Raw genomic sequence first — 22,993 nt, forward strand, 5'->3', positions numbered from 1 at the left:
CCAATTGCGGTTTCTACAGAAAGAGTATTTCAGAAAGGCTCAATCAAAAGTAAGGTTCAACTCTGTTAGTTGAATGCACAGAACAGAAAGAAGTTTCATGCAATGCTTCTGTGTAGTTTATATTTGAACATATTCTTATTTCCACTATTACCCACTTAGCGCTACGAAAGTCCAGTTGCATTTTCTACAGACAGAGTGTTTCAAAACTGCTCAATCAAAAGTATGGTTTAACTCTGTTAGCTGAATGCTCAGATCAGAAAGAAGTTTCACAGAATGCTTCTGTGTAGTTTATATTTGAATATATTCCTTTTTCCACTACTACTCTCTTAGCGCTCCAAATGTCCAGTTGCATTTTCTACAGAAAGAGTGTTCAGATCTGCTCAATCAAAAGTATGGTTTAACTCTGTTAGCTGAATGCACAGATCAGAAAGAAGTTTCACAGAATGATTCTGTGTAGTTTATATTTGGAGACATTCCTTTTTCCACTATTACCCTCTTAGCGCTCCGAATCTCCACTTGCATTTTCTACAGAAAGAGTGTTTCAGAACGGCTCAATAACAACTAAGGTTCAACTCTTTTAGTTGAACAAACAGAACAGATAGAATTTTCACACAATTCTTCTGTGTAGTTTTTATTTGTAGACATTCTTTTTCCCAATATAGGCCTCCTAGCGCTCAGAATGTCCAATTGCAGTTTCTACAGAAAGAGTGTTTCAGAACGGCTCAATCAAAAGTAAGGTTCAACTCTGTTAGTTGAATGCACAGAACAGAAAGAAGTTTCATACAATGCTTCTGTGTAGTTTATATTTGAACATATTCTTTTTTCCACTACTACCCACTTAGCGCTACGAATGTCCAGTTGCATTTTCTACAGACAGAGTGTTTCAAAACTGCTCAATCAAAAGTATGGTTTAACTCTGTTAGCTGAATGCTCAGATCAGAAAGAAGTTTCACAGAATGCTTCTGTGTAGTTTATATTTGAATATATTCCTTTTACCACTACTACGCTCTTAGCGCTCCAAATGTCCAGTTGCATTTTCTACAGAAAGAGTGTTCAGATCTGCTCAATCAAAAGTATGGTTTAACTCTGTTAGCTGAATGCACAGATCAGAAAGAAGTTTCACCGAATGATTCTGTGTAGTTTATATTTGAAGACATTCCTTTTTCCACTATTACCCTCTTAGCGCTCCGAATCTCCGCTTGCATTTTCTACAAAAAGAGTGTTTCATAACTGCTCAATCAAAAATATGTTTTTCCTCTGTTAACTGAATTTACAGATCAGTAATAAGTTTCACAGAATGCATCTGTGTAGTTTTTATTTGAAGATATTCTTTTTCCCAATGTAGGCCTCTTAGCGCTTAGCATGTCCAATTGCAGTTTCTACAGAAAGAGTGTTTCAGAACGGCTCAATCAAAAGTAAGGTTCAACTCTGTTAGTTGAATGCACAGAACATAAAGAATTTTCACAGAATGCTACTGTGTAGTTTATATTTGAATATATTCCTTTTTCCACTATCACCCTCTCAGCGCTCCGAATGTCCACTTGCATTTTCTACAGAAAGAGTGTTCAGAACTGCGAAATCAAAAGTATGGTTTAACTCTGTTAGCTTAATGAACATATCAGAAATAAGTTTCACACAATTCTTCTGTGTAGTTTTTATTTGAAGATATTATTTTTCCCAATAGAGGCCTCTTAGCGCTCAGAATGTCCAATTGCAGTTTCTACAGAAAGAGTGTTTCAGAAAGGCTCAATCAAAAGTAAGGTTCTACTCTGTTAGTTGAATGCACAGAACAGAAAGAAGTTTCATAGAATGCTTCTGTGTAGTTTATATTTGAACATATTCTTTTTTCCACTATTACCCACTTAGCGCTACGAATGTCCAGTTGCATTTTCTACCGACAGAGTGTTTCAAAACTGCTCAATCAAAAGTATGGTTTAACTCTGTTAGCTGAATGCTCAGATCAGAAAGAAGTTTCACAGAATGCTTCTGTGTAGTTTATATTTGAATATATTCCTTTTTCCACTACTACTCTCTTAGCGCTCCAAATGTCCAGTTGCATTTTCTACAGAAAGAGTGTTCAGATCTGCTCAATCAAAAGTATGGTTTAACTCTGTTAGCTGAATGCACAGGTCAGAAAGAAGTTTCACAGAATGATTCTGTGTAGTTTATATTTGGAGACATTCCTTTTTCCACTATTACCCTCTTAGCGCTCCGAATCTCCACTTGCATTTTCTACAGAAAGAGTGTTTCAGAACGGCTCAATCAAAACTAAGGTTCAACTCTTTTAGTTGAACAAACAGAACAGAAAGAAGTTTCACACAATTCTTCTGTGTAGTTTTTATTTTTAGACATTCTTTTTCCCAATATAGGCCTCTTAGCACTCAGAATGTCCAATTGCAGTTTCTACAGAAAGAGTGTTTCAGAACGGCTCAATCAAAAGTAAGGTTCAACTCTGTTAGTTGAATGCACAGAACAGAAAGAAGTTTCATACAATGCTTCTGTGTAGTTTATATTTGAACATATTCTTTTTTCCACTATTACCCACTTAGCGCTACGAATGTCCAGTTGCATTTTCTACAGACAGTGTTTCAAAACTGCTCAATCAAAAGTATGGTTTAACTCTGTTAGCTGAATGCTCAGATCAGAAAGAAGTTTCACAGAATGCTTCTGTGTAGTTTATATTTGAATATATTCCTTTTTTCACTACTACGCACTTAGCGCTCCAAATGTCCAATTGCATTTTCTACAGAAAGAGTGTTCAGATCTGCTCAATCAAAAGTATGGTTTAACTCTGTTAGCTGAATGCACAGATCAGAAAGAAGTTTCACCGAATGATTCTGTGTAGTTTATATTTGAAGACATTCCTTTTTCCACTATTACCCTCTTAGCGCTCCGAATCTCCACTTGCATTTTCTACAAAAAGAGTGTTTCATAAGTGCTCAATCAAAAATATGTTTTATCTCTGTTAACTGAAGTTACAGATCAGAAATAAGTTTCACAGAATGCATCTGTGTAGTTTTTATTTGAAGATATTCTTTTTCCCAATGTAGGCCTCTTAGCGCTTAGCATGTCCAATTGCAGTTTCTACAGAAAGAGTGTTTCAGAACGGCTCAATCAAAATTAAGGTTCAACTCTGTTAGTTGAATGCACAGAACAGAAAGAATTTTCACAGACTGCTACTGTGTAGTTTATATTTGAATATATTCCTTTTTCCACTATTACCCTCTCAGCGCTCCGAATGTCCACTTGCATTTTCTACAGAAAGAGTGTTCAGAACTGCGCAATCAAAAGTATGGTTTAACTCTGTTAGCTTAATGAACATATCAGAAATAAGTTTCACACAATGCTTCTGTGTAGTTTTTATTTGAAGATATTATTTTTCCCAATAGAGGCCTCTTAGCGCTCAGAATGTCCAATTGCAGTTTCTACAGAAAGAGTGTTTCAGAAAGGCTCAATCAAAAGTAAGGTTCTACTCGGTTAGTTGAATGCACAGAACAGAAAGAAGTTTCATAGAATGCTTCTGTGTAGTTTATATTTGAACATATTCTTTTTTCCACTATTACCCACATAGCGCTACGAATGTCCAGTTGCATTTTCTACAGACAGAGTGTTTCAAAACTGCTCAATCAAAAGTATGGTTTAACTCTGTTAGCTGAATGCTCAGATCAGAAAGAAGTTTCACAGAATGCTTCTGTGTAGTTTATATTTGAATATATTCCTTTTTCCACTACTACTCTCTTAGCGCTCCAAATGTCCAGTTGCATTTTCTACAGAAAGAGTGTTCAGATCTGCTCAATCAAAAGTATGGTTTAACTCTGTTAGCTGAATGCACAGGTCAGAAAGAAGTTTCACAGAATGATTCTGTGTAGTTTATATTTGGAGACATTCCTTTTTCCACTATTACCCTCTTAGCGCTCCGAATCTCCACTTGCATTTTCTACAGAAAGAGTGTTTCAGAACGGCTCAATCAAAACTAAGGTTCAACTCTTTTAGTTGAACAAACAGAACAGAAAGAAGTTTCACACAATTCTTCTGTGTAGTTTTTATTTGTAGACATTCTTTTTCCCAATATAGGCCTCTTAGCACTCAGAATGTCCAATTGCAGTTTCTACAGAAAGAGTGTTTCAGAACGGCTCAATCAAAAGTAAGGTTCAACTCTGTTAGTTGAATGCACAGAACAGAAAGAAGTTTCATACAATGCTTCTGTGTAGTTTATATTTGAACATATTCTTTTTTCCACTATTACCCACTTAGCGCTACGAATGTCCAGTTGCATTTTCTACAGACAGTGTTTCAAAACTGCTCAATCAAAAGTATGGTTTAACTCTGTTAGCTGAATGCTCAGATCAGAAAGAAGTTTCACAGAATGCTTCTGTGTAGTTTATATTTGAATATATTCCTTTTTTCACTACTACGCACTTAGCGCTCCAAATGTCCAATTGCATTTTCTACAGAAAGAGTGTTCAGATCTGCTCAATCAAAAGTATGGTTTAACTCTGTTAGCTGAATGCACAGATCAGAAAGAAGTTTCACCGAATGATTCTGTGTAGTTTATATTTGAAGACATTCCTTTTTCCACTATTACCCTCTTAGCGCTCCGAATCTCCACTTGCATTTTCTACAAAAAGAGTGTTTCATAAGTGCTCAATCAAAAATATGTTTTATCTCTGTTAACTGAAGTTACAGATCAGAAATAAGTTTCACAGAATGCATCTGTGTAGTTTTTATTTGAAGATATTCTTTTTCCCAATGTAGGCCTCTTAGCGCTTAGCATGTCCAATTGCAGTTTCTACAGAAAGAGTGTTTCAGAACGGCTCAATCAAAATTAAGGTTCAACTCTGTTAGTTGAATGCACAGAACAGAAAGAATTTTCACAGACTGCTACTGTGTAGTTTATATTTGAATATATTCCTTTTTCCACTATTACCCTCTCAGCGCTCCGAATGTCCACTTGCATTTTCTACAGAAAGAGTGTTCAGAACTGCGCAATCAAAAGTATGGTTTAACTCTGTTAGCTTAATGAACATATCAGAAATAAGTTTCACACAATGCTTCTGTGTAGTTTTTATTTGAAGATATTATTTTTCCCAATAGAGGCCTCTTAGCGCTCAGAATGTCCAATTGCAGTTTCTACAGAAAGAGTGTTTCAGAAAGGCTCAATCAAAAGTAAGGTTCAACTCTGTTAGTTGAATGCACAGAACAGAAAAAAGTTTCATACAATGCTTCTGTGTAGTTTATATTTGAACATATTCTTTTTTCCACTATTACCCACTTAGCGCTACGAATGTCCAGTTGCATTTTCTACAGACAGAGTGTTTCAAAACTGCTGAATCAAAAGTATGGTTTAACTCTGTTAGCTGAATGCTCAGATCAGAAAGAAGTTTCACAGAATGTTTCTGTGTAGTTTATATTTGAATATATTCCTTTTTCCACTACTACTCTCTTAGCGCTCCAAATGTCCAGTTGCATTTTCTACAGAAAGAGTGTTCAGATCTGCTCAATCAAAAGTATGGTTTAACTCTGTTAGCTGAAAGCACAGATCAGAAAGAAGTTTCACAGAATGATTCTGTGTAGTTTATATTTGGAGACATTCCTTTTTCCACTATTACCCTCTTAGCGCTCCGAATCTCCACTTGCATTTTCTACAGAAAGAGTGTTTCAGAACGGCTCAATCAAAACTAAGGTTCAACTCTTTTAGTTGAGCAAACAGAACAGAAAGAAGTTTCACACAATTCTTCTGTGTAGTTTTTATTTGTAGACATTCTTTTTCCCAATATAGGCCTCTTAGCGCTCAGAATGTCCAATTGCAGTTTCTACAGAAAGAGTGTTTCAGAACGGCTCAATCAAAAGTAAGGTTCAACTCTGTTAGTTGAATGCACAGAACAGAAAGAAGTTTCATACAATGCTTCTGTGTAGTTTATATTTGAACATATTCTTTTTTCCACTATTACCCACTTAGCGCTACGAATGTCCAGTTGCATTTTCTACAGACAGAGTGTTTCAAAACTGCTCAATCAAAAGTATGGTTTAACTCTGTTAGCTGAATGCTCAGATCAGAAAGAAGTTTCACAGAATGCTTCTGTGTAGTTTATATTTGAATATATTCCTTTTTCCACCACTACGCTCTTAGCGCTCCAAATGTCCAGTTGCATTTTCTACAGAAAGAGTGTTCAGATCTGCTCAATCAAAAGTATGGTTTAACTCTGTTAGCTGAATGCACAGATCAGAAAGAACTTTCACCGAATGATTCTGTGTAGTTTATATTTGAAGACATTCCTTTTTCCACTATTACCCTCTTAGCGCTCCGAATCTCCACTTGCATTTTCTACAAAAATAGTGTTTCATAACTGCTCAATCAAAAATATGTTTTATCTCTGTTAACTGAATTTACAGATCAGAAATAAGTTTCACAGAATGCATCTGTGTAGTTTTTAATTGAAGATATTCTTTTTCCCAATGAAGGCCTCTTAGCGCTTAGCATGTCCAATTGCAGTTTCTACAGAAAGAGTGTTTCAGAACGGCTCAATCAAAAGTAAGGTTCAACTCTGTTAGTTGAATGCACAGAACAGAAAGAATTTTCACAGAATGCTACAGTGTAGTTTATATTTGAATATATTCCTTTTTCCACTATTACCCTATCAGCGCTCCGAATGTCCACTTGCATTTTCTACAGAAAGAGTGTTCAGAACTGCGCAATCAAAAGTATGGTTTAACTCTGTTAGCTTAATGAACATATCAGAAATAAGTTTCACACAATGCTTCTGTGTAGTTTTCATTTGAAGATATTATTTTTCCCAATAGAGGCCTCTTAGCGCTCAGAATGTCCAATTGCAGTTTCTACAGAAAGAGTGTTTCAGAAAGGCTCAATCAAAAGTAAGGTTCAACACTGTTAGTTGAATGCACAGAACAGAAAGAAGTTTCATACAATGCTTCTGTGTAGTTTATATTTGAACATATTCTTTTTTCCACTATTACCCACTTAGCGCTACGAATGTCCAGTTGCATTTTCTACAGACAGAGTGTTTCAAAACTGCTCAATCAAAAGTATGGTTTAACTCTGTTAGCTGAATGCTCAGATCAGAAAGAAGTTTCACAGAATGCTTCTGTGTAGTTTATATTTGAATATATTCCTTTTTCCACTACTACTCTCTTAGCGCTCCAAAGGTCCAGTTGCATTTTCTACAGAAAGAGTGTTCAGATCTGCTCAATCAAAAGTATGGTTTAACACTGTTAGCTGAATGCACAGATCAGAAAGAAGTTTCACAGAATGATTCTGTGTAGTTTATATCTGGAGACATTACTTTTTCCACTATTACCCTCTTAGCGCTCCGAATCTCCAGTTGCATTTTCTACAGAAAGATTGTTTCAGAACGGCTCAATCAAAACTAAGGTTCAACTCTTTTAGTTGAACAAACAGAACAGAAAGAAGTTTCACACAATTCTTCTGTGTAGTTTTTATTTGTAGACATTCTTTTTCGCAATATAGACCTCCTAGCACTCAGAATGTCCAATTGCAGTTTCTACAGAAAGAGTGTTTCAGAACGGCTCAATCAAAAGTAAGGTTCAACTCTGTTAGTTGAATGCACAGAACAGAAAGAAGTTTCATACAATGCTTCTGTGTAGTTTATATTTGAACATATTCTTTTTTCCACTATTACCCACTTAGCGCTACGAATGTCCAGTTGCATTTTCTACAGACAGAGTGTTTCAAAACTGCTCAATCAAAAGTATGGTTTAACTCTGTTAGCTGAATGCTCAGATCAGAAAGAAGTTTCACAGAATGCTTCTTTGTAGTTTATATTTGAATATATTCCTTTTTCCACTACTACGCTCTTAGCGCTCCAAATGTCCAGTTGCATTTTCTACGGAAAGAGTATTCAGATCTGCTCAATCAAAAGTATGGTTTAACTCTGTTAGCTGAATGCACAGATCAGAAAGAAGTTTCACCGAATGATTCTGTGTAGTTTATATTTGAAGACATTCCTTTTTCCACTAGTACCCACTTAGCGCTCCGAATCTCCACTTGCATTTTCTACAAAAATAGTGTTTCATAACTGCTCAATCAAAAATATGTTTTATCTCTGTTAACTGAATTTACAGATCAGAAATAAGTTTCACAGAATGCATCTGTGTAGTTTTTATTTGAAGATATTCTTTTTCCCAATGTAGGCCTCTTAGCGCTTAGCATGTCCAATTGCAGTTTCTACAGAAAGAGTGTTTCAGAACGGCTCAATCAAAAGTAAGGTTCAACTCTGTTAGTTGAATGCACAGAACAGAAAGAATTTTCACAGAATGTTACTGTGTAGTTTATATTTGAATATATTCCTTTTTCCACTATTACCCTCTTAGCGCTCCGAATGTCCACTTGCATTTTCTACAGAAAGAGTGTTCAGAACTGCGAAATCAAAAATATGCTTTAACTCTGTTAGCTTAATGAACATATCAGAAATAAGTTTCACACAATGCTTCTGTGTAGTTTTTATTTGAAGATATTATTTTTCCCAATAGAGGCCTCTTAGCGCCCAGAATGTCCAATTGCAGTTTCTACAGAAAGAGTGTTTCAGAAAGGCTCAATCAAAAGTAAGGTTCAACTCTGTTAGTTGAATGCACAGAACAGAAAGAAGTTTCATACAATGCTTCTGTGTAGTTTATATTTGAACATATTCTTTTTTCCACTATAACCCACTTAGCGCTACGAATGTCCAGTTGCATTTTCTACAGACAGAGTGTTTCAAAACTGCTCAATCAAAAGTATGGTTTAACTCTGTTAGCTGAATGCTCAGATCAGAAAGAAGTTTCACAGAATGCTTCTGTGTAGTTTATATTTGAATATATTCCTTTTTCCACTACTACTCTCTTAGCGCTCCAAATGTCCAGTTGCATTTTCTACAGAAAGAGTGTTCAGATCTGCTCAATCAAAAGTATGGTTTAACTCTGTTAGCTGAATGCACAGATCAGAAAGAAGTTTCACAGAATGATTCTGTGTAGTTTATATTTGAAGATATTATTTTTCCCAATAGAGGCCTCTTAGCGCTCAGAATGTCCAATTGCGGTTTCTACAGAAAGAGTATTTCAGAAAGGCTCAATCAAAAGTAAGGTTCAACTCTGTTAGTTGAATGCACAGAACAGAAAGAAGTTTCATGCAATGCTTCTGTGTAGTTTATATTTGAACATATTCTTATTTCCACTATTACCCACTTAGCGCTACGAAAGTCCAGTTGCATTTTCTACAGACAGAGTGTTTCAAAACTGCTAAATCAAAAGTATGGTTTAACTCTGTTAGCTGAATGCTCAGATCAGAAAGAAGTTTCACAGAATGCTTCTGTGTAGTTTATATTTGAATATATTCCTTTTTCCACTACTACTCTCTTAGCGCTCCAAATGTCCAGTTCCATTTTCTACAGAAAGAGTGTTCAGATCTGCTCAATCAAAAGTATGGTTTAACTCTGTTAGCTGAATGCACAGATCAGAAAGAAGTTTCACAGAATGATTCTGTGTAGTTTATATTTGGAGACATTCCTTTTTCCACTATTACCCTCTTAGCGCTCCGAATCTCCACTTGCATTTTCTACAGAAAGAGTGTTTCAGAACGGCTCAATCAAAACTAAGGTTCAACTCTTTTAGTTGAACAAACAGAACAGAAAGAAGTTTCACACAATTCTTCTGTGTAGTTTTTATTTGTAGACATTCTTTTTCCCAATATAGGCCTCTTAGCGCTCAGAATGTCCAATTGCAGTTTCTACAGAAAGAGTGTTTCAGAACGGCTCAATCAAAAGTAAGGTTCAACTCTGTTAGTTGAATGCACAGAACAGAAAGAAGTTTCATACAATGCTTCTGTGTAGTTTCTATTTGAACATATTCTTTTTTCCACTATTACCCACTTAGCGCTACGAATGTCCAGTTGCATTTTCTACAGACAGAGTGTTTCAAAACTGCTCAATCAAAAGTATGGTTTAACTCTGTTAGCTGAATGCTCAGATCAGAAAGAATTTTCACAGAATGCTTCTTTGTAGTTTATATTTGAATATATTCCTTTTTCCACTACTACGCTCTTAGTGCTCCAAATGTCCAGTTGCATTTTCTACAGAAAGAGTGTTCAGATCTGCTCAATCAAAAGTATGGTTTAACTCTGTTAGCTGAATGCACAGATCAGAAAGAAGTTTCACCGAATGATTCTGTGTAGTTTATATTTGAAGACATTCCTTTTTCCACTAGTACCCACTTAGCGCTCCGAATCTCCACTTGCATTTTCTACAAAAAGAGTGTTTCATAACTGCTCAATCAAAAATATGTTTTATCTCTGTTAACTGAATTTACAGATCAGAAATAAGTTTCACAGAATGCATCTGTGTAGTTTTTATTTGAAGATATTCTTTTTCCCAATGTAGGCCTCTTAGCGCTTAGCATGTCCAATTGCAGTTTCTACAGAAAGAGTGTTTCAGAACGGCTCAATCAAAAGTAAGGTTCAACTCTGTTAGTTGAATGCACAGAACAGAAAGAATTTTCACAGAATGCTACTGTGTAGTTTATATTTGAATATATTCCTTTTTCCACTATTACCCTCTTAGCGCTCCGAATGTCCACTTGCATTTTCCACAGAAAGAGTGTTCAGAACTGCGCAATCAAAAGTATGGTTTAACTCTGTTAGCTTAATGAACATATCAGAAATAAGTTTCACACAATGCTTCTGTGTAGTTTTTATTTGAAGATATTATTTTTCCCAATAGAGGTCTCTTAGCGCTCAGAATGTCCAATTGCAGTTTCTACAGAAAGAGTGTTTCAGAAAGGCTCAATCAAAAGTAAGGTTCAACTCTGCTAGTTGAATGCACAGAACAGAAAGAAGTTTCATACAATGCTTCTGTGTAGTTTATATTTGAACATATTCTTTTTTCCACTATTACCCACTTAGCGCTACGAATGTCCAGTTGCATTTTCAACAGACAGAGTGTTTCAAAACTGCTCAATCAAAAGTATGGTTTAACTCTGTTAGCTGAATGCTCAGATCAGAAAGAAGTTTCACAGAATGCTTCTGTGTAGTTTATATTTGAATATATTCCTTTTTCCACTACTACTCTCTTAGCGCTCCAAATGTCCAGTTGCATTTTCTACAGAAAGAGTGTTCAGATCTCCTCAATCAAAAGTATGGTTTAACTCTGTTAGCTGAATGCACAGATCAGAAAGAAGTTTCACAGAATGATTCTGTGTAGTTTATATTTGAAGATATTATTTTTCCCAATAGAGGCCTCTTAGCGCTCAGAATGTCCAATTGCGGTTTCTACAGAAAGAGTATTTCAGAAAGGCTCAATCAAAAGTAAGGTTCAACTCTGTTAGTTGAATGCACAGAACAGAAAGGAGTTTCATACAATGCTTCTGTGTAGTTTATATTTGAACATATTCTTATTTCCACTATTACCCACTTAGCGCTACGAAAGTCCAGTTGCATTTTCTACAGACAGAGTGTTTCAAAACTGCTCAATCAAAAGTATTGTTTAACTCTGTTAGCTGAATGCTCAGATCAGAAAGAAGTTTCACAGAATGCTTCTGTGTAGTTTATATTTGAATATATTCCTTTTTCCACTACTACTCTCTTAGCGCTCCAAATGTCCAGTTGCATTTTCTACAGAAAGAGTGTTCAGATCTGCTCAATCAAAAGTATGGTTTAACTCTGTTAGCTGAATGCACAGATCAGAAAGAAGTTTCACAGAATGATTCTGTGTAGTTTATATTTGGAGACATTCCTTTTTCCACTATTACCCTCTTAGCGCTCCGAATCTCCACTTGCATTTTCTACAGAAAGAGTGTTTCAGAACGGCTCAATCAAAACTAAGGTTCAACTCTTTTAGTTGAACAAACAGAACAGAAAGAAGTTTCACACAATTCTTCTGTGTAGTTTTTATTTGTAGACATTCTTTTTCCCAATATAGGCCTCTTAGCGCTCAGAATGTCCAATTGCATTTTCTACAGAAAGAGTGTTTCAGAACGGCTCAATCAAAAGTAAGGTTCAACTCTGTTAGTTGAATGCACAGAACAGAAAGAAGTTTCATACAATGCTTCTGTGTAGTTTATATTTGAACATATTCTTTTTTCCACTATTACCCACTTAGCGCTACGAATGTCCAGTTGCATTTTCTACAGACAGAGTGTTTCAAAACTGCTCAATCAAAAGTATGGTTTAACTCTGTTAGCTGAATGCTCAGATCAGAAAGAAGTTTCACAGAATGCTTCTTTGTAGTTTATATTTGAATATATTCCTTTTTCCACTACTACGCTCTTAGTGCTCCAAATGTCCAGTTGCATTTTCTACAGAAAGAGTGTTCAGATCTGCTCAATCAAAAGTATGGTTTAACTCTGTTAGCTGAATGCACAGATCAGAAAGAAGTTTCACCGAATGATTCTGTGTAGTTTATATTTGAAGACATTCCTTTTTCCACTAGTACCCACTTAGCGCTCCGAATCTCCACTTGCATTTTCTACAAAAAGAGTGTTTCATAACTGCTCAATCAAAAATATGTTTTATCTCTGTTAACTGAATTTACAGATCAGAAATAAGTTTCACAGAATGCATCTGTGTAGTTTTTATTTGAAGATATTCTTTTTCCCAATGTAGGCCTCTTAGCGCTTAGCATGTCCAATTGCAGTTTCTACAGAAAGAGTGTTTCAGAACGGCTCAATCAAAAGTAAGGTTCAACTCTGTTAGTTGAATGCACAGAACAGAAAGAATTTTCACAGAATGCTACTGTGTAGTTTATATTTGAATATATTCCTTTTTCCACTATTACCCTCTTAGCGCTCCGAATGTCCACTTGCATTTTCTACAGAAAGAGTGTTCAGAACTGCGCAATGAAAGGTATGGTTTAACTCTGTTAGCTTAATGAACATATCAGAAATAAGTTTCACACAATGCTTCTGTGTAGTTTTTATTTGAAGATATTATTTTTCCCAATAGAGGTCTCTTAGCGCTCAGAATGTCCAATTGCAGTTTCTACAGAAAGAGTGTTTCAGAAAGGCTCAATCAAAAGTAAGGTTCAACTCTGTTAGTTGAATGCACAGAACAGAAAGAAGTTTCATACAATGCTTCTGTGTAGTTTATATTTGAACATATTCTTTTTTCCACTATTACCCACTTAGCGCTACGAATGTCCAGTTGCATTTTCAACAGACAGAGTGTTTCAAAACTGCTAAATCAAAAGTATGGTTTAACTCTGTTAGCTGAATGCTCAGATCAGAAAGAAGTTTCACAGAATGCTTCTGTGTAGTTTATATTTGAATATATTCCTTTTTCCACTACTACTCTCTTAGCGCTCCAAATGTCCAGTTGCATTTTCTACAGAAAGAGTGTTCAGATCTGCTCAATCAAAAGTATGGTTTAACTCTGTTAGCTGAATGCACAGATCAGAAAGAAGTTTCACAGAATGATTCTGTGTAGTTTATATTTGGAGACATTCCTTTTTCCACTATTACCCTCTTAGCGCTCCGAATCTCCACTTGCATTTTCTACAGAAAGAGTGTTTCAGAACGGCTCAATCAAAACTAAGGTTCAACTCTTTTAGTTGAACAAACAGAACAGAAAGAAGTTTCACACAGTCTTCTGTGTAGTTTTTATTTGTAGACATTCTTTTTCCCAATATAGGCCTCTTAGCGCTCAGAATGTCCAATTGCAGTTTCTACAGAAAGAGTGTTTCAGAACGGCTCAATCAAAAGTAAGGTTCAACTCTGTTAGTTGAATGCACAGAACAGAAAGAAGTTTCATACAATGCTTCTGTGTAGTTTCTATTTGAACATATTCTTTTTTCCACTATTACCCACTTAGCGCTACGAATGTCCAGTTGCATTTTCTACAGACAGAGTGTTTCAAAACTGCTCAATCAAAAGTACGGTTTAACTCTGTTAGCTGAATGCTCAGATCAGAAAGAAGTTTCACAGAATGCTTCTGTGTAGTTTATATTTGAATGTATTCCTTTTTCCACTACTACGCTCTTAGCGCTCCAAATGTCCAGTTGCATTTTCTACAGAAAGAGTGTTCAGATCTGCTCAATCAAAAGTATGGTTTAACTCTGTTAGCTGAATGCACAGATCAGAAAGAAGTTTCACCGAATGATTCTGTGTAGTTTATATTTGAAGACATTCCTTTTTCCACTATTACCCTCTTAGTGCTCCGAATCTCCACTTGCATTTTCTACAAAAAGAGTGTTTCATAACTGCTCAATCAAAAATATGTTTTATCTCTGTTAACTGAATTTACAGATCAGTAATAAGTTTCACAGAATGCATCTGTGTAGTTTTTATTTGAAGATATTCTTTTTCCCAATGTAGGCCTCTTAGCTCTTAGCATGTCCAATTGCAGTTTCTACAGAAAGAGTGTTTCAGAACGGCTCAATCAAAAGTAAGGTTCAACTCTGTTAGTTGAATGCACAGAACAGAAAGAATTTTCACAGAATGCTACTGTGTAGTTTATATTTGAATATATTCCTTTTTCCACTATTACCCTCTTAGCGCTCCGAATGTCCACTTGCATTTTCTACAGAAAGAGTGTTCAGAACTGCGCAATCAAAAGTATGGTTTAACTCTGTTAGCTTAATGAACATATCAGAAATAAGTTTCACACAATGCTTCTGTGTAGTTTTTATTTGAAGATATTATTTTTCCCAATAGAGGCCTCTTAGCGCTCAGAATGTCCAATTGCAGTTTCTACAGAAAGAGTGTTTCAGAAAGGCTCAATCAAAAGTAAGGTTCAACTCTGTTAGTTGAATGCACAGAACAGAAAGAAGTTTCATACAATGCTTCTGTGTAGTTTATATTTGAATATATTCTTTTTTCCACTATTACCCACTTAGCGCTACGAATATCCAGTTGCATTTTCTACAGACAGAGTGTTTCAAAACTGCTCAATCAAAAGTATGGTTTAACTCTGTTAGCTGAATGCTCAGATCAGAAAGAAGTTTCACAGAATGCTTCTGTGTAGTTTATATTTGAATATATTCCTTTTTCCACTACTACTCTCTTAGCGCTCCAAATGTCCAGTTGCATTTTCTACAGAAAGAGAGTTCAGATCTGCTCAATCAAAAGTATGTTTTAACTCTGTTAGCTGAATGCACTGATCAGAAAGAAGTTTCACAGAATGATTCTGTGTAGTTTATATTTGGAGAAATTACTTTTTCCACTATTACCCTCTTAGCGTTCCGAATCTCCACTTGCATTTTCTACAGAAATAGTGTTTCAGAACGGCTCAATCAAAACTAAGGTTCAACTCTTTTAGTTGAACAAACAGAACAGATAGAAGTTTCACACAATTCTTCTGTGTAGTTTTTATTTGTAGACATTCTTTTTCCCAATATAGGCCTCCTAGCGCTCAGAATGTCCAATTGCAGTTTCTACAGAAAGAGTGTTTCAGAACGGCTCAATCAAAAGTAAGGTTCAACTCTGTTAGTTGAATGCACAGAACAGAAAGAAGTTTCATACAATGCTTCTGTGTAGTTTATATTTGAACATATTCTTTTTTCCACTACTACCCACTTAGCGCTACGAATGTCCAGTTGCATTTTCTACAGACAGAGTGTTTCAAAACTGCTCAATCAAAAGTATGGTTTAACTCTGTTAGCTGAATGCTCAGATCAGAAAGAAGTTTCACAGAATGCTTCTGTGTAGTTTATATTTGAATATATTCCTTTTTCCACTACTACTCTCTTAGCGCTCCAAATGTCCAGTTGCATTTTCTACAGAAAGAGTGTTCAGATCTGCTCAATCAAAAGTATGGTTTAACTCAGTTAGCTGAATGCACAGATCAGAAAGAAGTTTCACAGAATGATTCTGTGTAGTTTATATTTGGAGACATTCCTTTTTCCACTATTACCCTCTTAGCGCTCCGAATCTCCACTTGCATTTTCTACAGAAAGAGTGTTTCAGAACGGCTCAATCAAAACTAAGGTTCATCTCTTTTAGTTGAACAAACAGAACAGAAAGAAGTTTCACACAATTCTTCTGTGTAGTTTTTATTTGTAGACATTCTTTTTCCCAATATAGGCCTCTTAGCGCTCAGAATGTCCAATTGCAGTTTCTACAGAAAGAGTGTTTCAGAACGACTGAATCAAAAGTAAGGTTCAACTCTGTTAGTTGAATGCACAGAACAGAAAGAAGTTTCATACAATGCTTCTTTGTAGTTTATATTTGAACATATTCTTTTTTCCACTACTACCCACTTAGCGCTACGAATGTCCAGTTGCATTTTCTACAGACAGAGTGTTTCAAAACTGCTCAATCAAAAGTATGGTTTAACTCTGTTAGCTGAATGCTCAGATCAGAAAGAAGTTTCACAGAATCCTTCTGTGTAGTTTATATTTGAATATATTCCTTTTTCCACTACTTTGCTCTTAGCGCTCCAAATGTCCAGTTGCATTTTCTACAGAAAGAGTGTTCAGATCTGCTCAATCAAAAGTGTGGTTTAACTCTGTTAGCTGAATGCACAGATCAGAAAGAAGTTTCACCGAATGATTCTGTGTAGGTTATATTTGAAGACATTCCTTTTTCCACTAGTACCCTCTTAGCGCTCCGAATCTCCACTTGCATTTTCTACAAAAAGAGTGTTTCATAACTGCTCAATCAAAAATATGTTTTATCTCTGTTAACTGAATTTACAGATCAGAAATAAGTTTCACAGAATGCATCTGTGTAGTTTTTATTTGAAGATATTCTTTTTCCCAATGTAGGCCTCTTAGCGCTTAGCATGTCCAATTGCAGTTTCTACAGAAAGAGTGTTTCAGAACGGCTCAATCAAAAGTAAGGTTCAACTCTGTTAGTTGAATGCACAGAACAGAAAGAATTTTCACAGAATGCTACTGTGTAGTTTATATTTGAATATATTCCTTTTTCCACTATTACCCTCTTAGCGCTCCGAATGTCCACTTGCATTTTCTACAGAAAGAGTGTTCAGAACTGCGCAATCAAAAGTATGGTTTAACTCTGTTAGCTTAATGAACATATCAGAAATAAGTTTCACACAATGCTTCTGTGTAGTTTTTATTTGAAGATATTATTTTTCCCATTAGAGGCCTCTTAGCGCTCAGAATGTCCAATTGCAGTTTCTACAGAAAGAGTGTTTCAGAACGGCTCAATAAAAAGTAAGGTTCAACTCTGTTAGTTGAATGCACAGAACAGAAAGATGTTTCATACAATGCTTCTGTGTAGTTTATATTTGAACATATTCTTTTTTCCACTATTACCCACTTAGCGCTACGAATGTCCAGTTGCATTTCCTACAGACAGAGTGTTTCAAAACTGCTCAATCAAAAGTATGGTTTAACTCTGTTAGCTGAATGCTCAGATCAGAAAGAAGTTTCACAGAATGCTTCTGTGTAGTTTATATTTGAATATATTCCTTTTTCCACTACTACTCTCTTAGCGCTCCAAATGTCCAGTTGCATTTTCTACAGAAAGAGTGTTCAGATCTGCTCAATCAAAAGTATGGTTTAACTCTGTTAGCTGAATGCACAGATCAGAAAGAAGTTTCACAGAATGATTCTGTGTAGTTTATATTTGGAGACATTCCTTTTTCCACTAGTACCCTCTAAGCGCTCCGAATCTCCACTTGCATTTTCTACAGAAAGAGTGTTTCAGAACGGCTCAATCAAAACTAAGGTTCATCTCTTTTAGTTGAACAAACAGAACAGAAAGAAGTTTCACACAATTCTTCTGTGTAGTTTTTATTTGTAGACATTCTTTTTCCCAATATAGGCCTCTTAGCGCTCAGAATGTCCAATTGCAGTTTCTACAGAAAGAGTGTTTCAGAACGACTGAATCAAAAGTAAGGTTCAACTCTGTTAGTTGAATGCACAGAACAGAAAGAAGTTTCATACAATGCTTCTTTGTAGTTTATATTTGAACATATTCTTTTTTCCACTACTACCCACTTAGCGCTACGAATGTCCAGTTGCATTTTCTACAGACACAGTGTTTCAAAACTGCTCAATCAAAAGTATGGTTTAACTCTGTTAGCTGAATGCTCAGATCAGAAAGAAGTTTCACAGAATCCTTCTGTGTAGTTTATATTTGAATATATTCCTTTTTCCACTACTTTGCTCTTAGCGCTCCAAATGTCCAGTTGCATTTTCTACAGAAAGAGTGTTCAGATCTGCTCAATCAAAAGTGTGGTTTAACTCTGTTAGCTGAATGCACAGATCAGAAAGAAGTTTCACCGAATGATTCTGTGTAGGTTATATTTGAAGACATTCCTTTTTCCACTAGTACCCTCTTAGCGCTCCGAATCTCCACTTGCATTTTCTACAAAAAGAGTGTTTCATAACTGCTCAATCAAAAATATGTTTTATCTCTGTTAACTGAATTTACAGATCAGAAATAAGTTTCACAGAATGCATCTGTGTAGTTTTTATTTGAAGATATTCTTTTTCCCAATGTAGGCCTCTTAGCGCTTAGCATGTCCAATTGCAGTTTCTACAGAAAGAGTGTTTCAGAACGGCTCAATCAAAAGTAAGGTTCAACTCTGTTAGTTGAATGCACAGAACAGAAAGAATTTTCACAGAATGCTACTGTGTAGTTTATATTTGAATATATTCCTTTTTCCACTATTACCCTCTTAGCGCTCCGAATGTCCACTTGCATTTTCTACAGAAAGAGTGTTCAGAACTGCGCAATCAAAAGTATGGTTTAACTCTGTTAGCTTAATGAACATATCAGAAATAAGTTTCACACAATGCTTCTGTGTAGTTTTTATTTGAAGATATTATTTTTCCCATTAGAGGCCTCTTAGCGCTCAGAATGTCCAATTGCAGTTTCTACAGAAAGAGTGTTTCAGAACGGCTCAATAAAAAGTAAGGTTCAACTCTGTTAGTTGAATGCACAGAACAGAAAGATGTTTCATACAATGCTTCTGTGTAGTTTATATTTGAACATATTCTTTTTTCCACTATTACCCACTTAGCGCTACGAATGTCCAGTTGCATTTCCTACAGACAGAGTGTTTCAAAACTGCTCAATCAAAAGTATGGTTTAACTCTGTTAGCTGAATGCTCAGATCAGAAAGAAGTTTCACAGAATGCTTCTGTGTAGTTTATATTTGAATATATTCCTTTTTCCACTACTACTCTCTTAGCGCTCCAAATGTCCAGTTGCATTTTCTACAGAAAGAGTGTTCAGATCTGCTCAATCAAAAGTATGGTTTAACTCTGTTAGCTGAATGCACAGATCAGAAAGAAGTTTCACAGAATGATTCTGTGTAGTTTATATTTGGAGACATTCCTTTTTCCACTATTACCCTCTAAGCGCTCCGAATCTCCACTTGCATTTTCTACAGAAAGAGTGTTTCAGAACGGCTCAATCAAAACTAAGGTTCATCTCTTTTAGTTGAACAAACAGAACAGAAAGAAGTTTCACACAATTCTTCTGTGTAGTTTTTATTTGTAGACATTCTTTTTCCCAATATAGGCCTCTTAGCGCTCAGAATGTCCAATTGCACTTTCTACAGAAAGAGTGTTTCAGAACGACTGAATCAAAAGTAAGGTTCAACTCTGTTAGTTGAATGCACAGAACAGAAAGAAGTTTCATACAATGCTTCTGTGTAGTTTATATTTGAACATATTCTTTTTTCCACTATTACCCACTTAGCGCTACGAATGTCCAGTTGCATTTTCTACAGACAGAGTGTTTCAAAACTGCTCAATCAAAAGTATGGTTTAACTCTGTTAGCTGAATGATCAGATCAGAAAGAAGTTTCACAGAATGCTTCTTTGTAGTTTATATTTGAATATATTCCTTTTTCCACTACTACGCTCTTAGCGCTCCAAATGTCCAATTGCATTTTCTATAGAAAGAGTGTTCAGATCTGCTCAATCAAAAGTATGGTTTAACTCTGTTAGCTGAATGCACAGATCAGAAAGAAGTTTCACCGAATGATTCTGTGTAGTTTATATTTGAAGACATTCCTTTTTCCACTAGTACCCTCTTAGCGCTCCGAATCTCCACTTGCATTTTCTACAAAAAGAGTGTTTCATAACTGCTCAATCAAAAATATGTTTTATCTCTGTTAACTGAATTTACAGATCAGAAATAAGTTTCACAGAATGCATTTGTGTAGTTTTTATTTGAAGATATTCTTTTTCCCAATGTAGGCCTCTTAGCGCTTAGCATGTCCAATTGCAGTTTCTACAGAAAGAGTGTTTCAGAACGGCTCAATCAAAAGTAAGGTTCAACTCTGTTAGTTGAATGCACAGAACAGAAAGAATTTTCACAGAATGCTACTGTGTAGTTTATATTTGAATATATTCCTTTTTCCACTATTACCCTCTTAGCGCTCCGAATGTCCACTTGCATTTTCTACAGAAAGAGTGTTCAGAACTGCGCAATCAAAAGTATGGTTTAAGTCTGTTAGCTTAATGAACATATCAGAAATAAGTTTCACACAATGCTTCTGTGTAGTTTTTATTTGAAGATATTATTTTTCCCAATAGAGGCCTCTTAGCGCTCAGAATGTCCAATTGCAGTTTCTACAGAAAGAGTGTTTCAGAAACGCTCAATCAAAAGTAAGGTTCAACTCTGTTAGTTGAATGCACAGAACAGAAAGAAGTTTCATACAATGCTTCTGTGTAGTTTATATTTGAACATATTCTTTTTTCCACTATTACCCACTTAGCGCTACGAATGTCCCGTTGCATTTTCTACAGACAGAGTGTTTCAAAACTGCTCAATCAAAAGTATGGTTTAACTCTGTTAGCTGAATCCTCAGATCAGAAATAAGTTTCACAGAATGCTTCTGTGTAGTTTATATTTGAATATATTCCTTTTTCCACTACTACTCTCTTAGCGCTCCAAATGTCCAGTTGCATATTCTACAGAAAGAGTGTTCAGATCTGCTCAATCAAAAGTATGGTTTAACTCTGTTAGCTGAATGCACAGATCAGAAAGAATTTTCACAGAATGCTACTGTGTAGTTTCTATTTGGAGACATTCCTTTTTCCAATATTACACTCTTATCTCTCCGAATCTCCACTTGCATTTTCTACAGAAAGAGTGTTTCAGAACGGCTCAATCAAAACTAAGGTTCAACTCTTTTAGTTGAACAAACAGAACAGAAAGAAGTTTCACACAATTCTTCTGTGTAGTTTTTATTTGTAGACATTCTTTTTCCCAATATAGGCCTCCTAGCGCTCAGAATGTCCAATTGCAGTTTCTACAGAAAGAGTGTTTCAGAACGGCTCAATCAAAAGTAAGGTTCAACTCTGTTAGTTGAATGCACAGAACAGGAAGAAGTTTCATACAATGCTTCTGTGTAGTTTATATTTGAACATATTCTTTTTTCCACTATTACCCACTTAGCGCTACGAATGTCCAGTTGCATTTTCTACAGACAGAGTGTTTCAAAACTGCTCAATCAAAAGTATGTTTTAACTCTGTTAGCTGAATGCTCAGATCAGAAAGAAGTTTCACAGAATGCTTCTGTGTAGTTTATATTTGAATATATTCCTTTTTCCACTACTACGCTATTAGCGCTCCAAATGTCCAGTTGCATTTTCTACAGAAAGAGTGTTCAGGTCTGCTCAATAGAAAGTACGGTTTAACTCTGTTAGCTGAATGCACAGATCAGAAAGAAGTTTCACCGAATGATTCTGTGTAGTTTATATTTGAAGACATTCCTTTTTCCACTAGTACCCTCTTAGCGCTCCGAATCTCCACTTGCATTTTCTACAAAAATAGTGTTTCATAACTGCTCAATCAAAAATATGTTTTATCTCTGTTAACTGAATTTACAGATCAGAAATAAGTTTCACAGAATGCATCTGTGTAGTTTTTATTTGAAGATATTCTTTTTCCCAATGTAGGCCTCTTAGCGCTTAGCATGTCCAATTGCAGTTTCTACAGAAAGAGTGTTTCAGAACGGCTCAATCAAAAGTAAGGTTCAACTCTGTTAGTTGAATGCACAGAACAGAAAGAATTTTCACAGAATGTTACTGTGTAGTTTATATTTGAATATATTCCTTTTTCCACTATTACCCTCTTAGCGCTCCGAATGTCCACTTGCATTTTCTACAGAAAGAGTGTTCAGAACTGCGAAATCAAAAATATGCTTTAACTCTGTTAGCTTAATGAACATATCAGAAATAAGTTTCACACAATGCTTCTGTGTAGTTTTTATTTGAAGATATTATTTTTCCCAATAGAGGCCTCTTAGCGCCCAGAATGTCCAATTGCAGTTTCTACAGAAAGAGTGTTTCAGAAAGGCTCAATCAAAAGTAAGGTTCAACTCTGTTAGTTGAATGCACAGAACAGAAAGAAGTTTCATACAATGCTTCTGTGTAGTTTATATTTGAACATATTCTTTTTTCCACTATAACCCACTTAGCGCTACGAATGTCCAGTTGCATTTTCTACAGACAGAGTGTTTCAAAACTGCTCAATCAAAAGTATGGTTTAACTCTGTTAGCTGAATGCTCAGATCAGAAAGAAGTTTCACAGAATGCTTCTGTGTAGTTTATATTTGAATATATTCCTTTTTCCACTACTACTCTCTTAGCGCTCCAAATGTCCAGTTGCATTTTCTACAGAAAGAGTGTTCAGATCTGCTCAATCAAAAGTATGGTTTAACTCTGTTAGCTGAATGCACAGATCAGAAAGAAGTTTCACAGAATGATTCTGTGTAGTTTATATTTGAAGATATTATTTTTCCCAATAGAGGCCTCTTAGCGCTCAGAATGTCCAATTGCCGTTTCTACAGAAAGAGTATTTCAGAAAGGCTCAATCAAAAGTAAGGTTCAACTCTGTTAGTTGAATGCACAGAACAGAAAGAAGTTTCATGCAATGCTTCTGTGTAGTTTATATTTGAACATATTCTTATTTCCACTATTACCCACTTAGCGCTACGAAAGTCCAGTTGCATTTTTACAGACAGAGTGTTTCAAAACTGCTAAATCAAAAGTATGGTTTAACTCTGTTAGCTGAATGCTCAGATCAGAAAGAAGTTTCACAGAATGCTTCTGTGTAGTTTATATTT

Source organism: Symphalangus syndactylus, chromosome 13 (genome assembly GCF_028878055.3).
Source record: "Symphalangus syndactylus isolate Jambi chromosome 13, NHGRI_mSymSyn1-v2.1_pri, whole genome shotgun sequence".
Classification (NCBI taxonomy): domain Eukaryota; kingdom Metazoa; phylum Chordata; class Mammalia; order Primates; family Hylobatidae; genus Symphalangus; species Symphalangus syndactylus.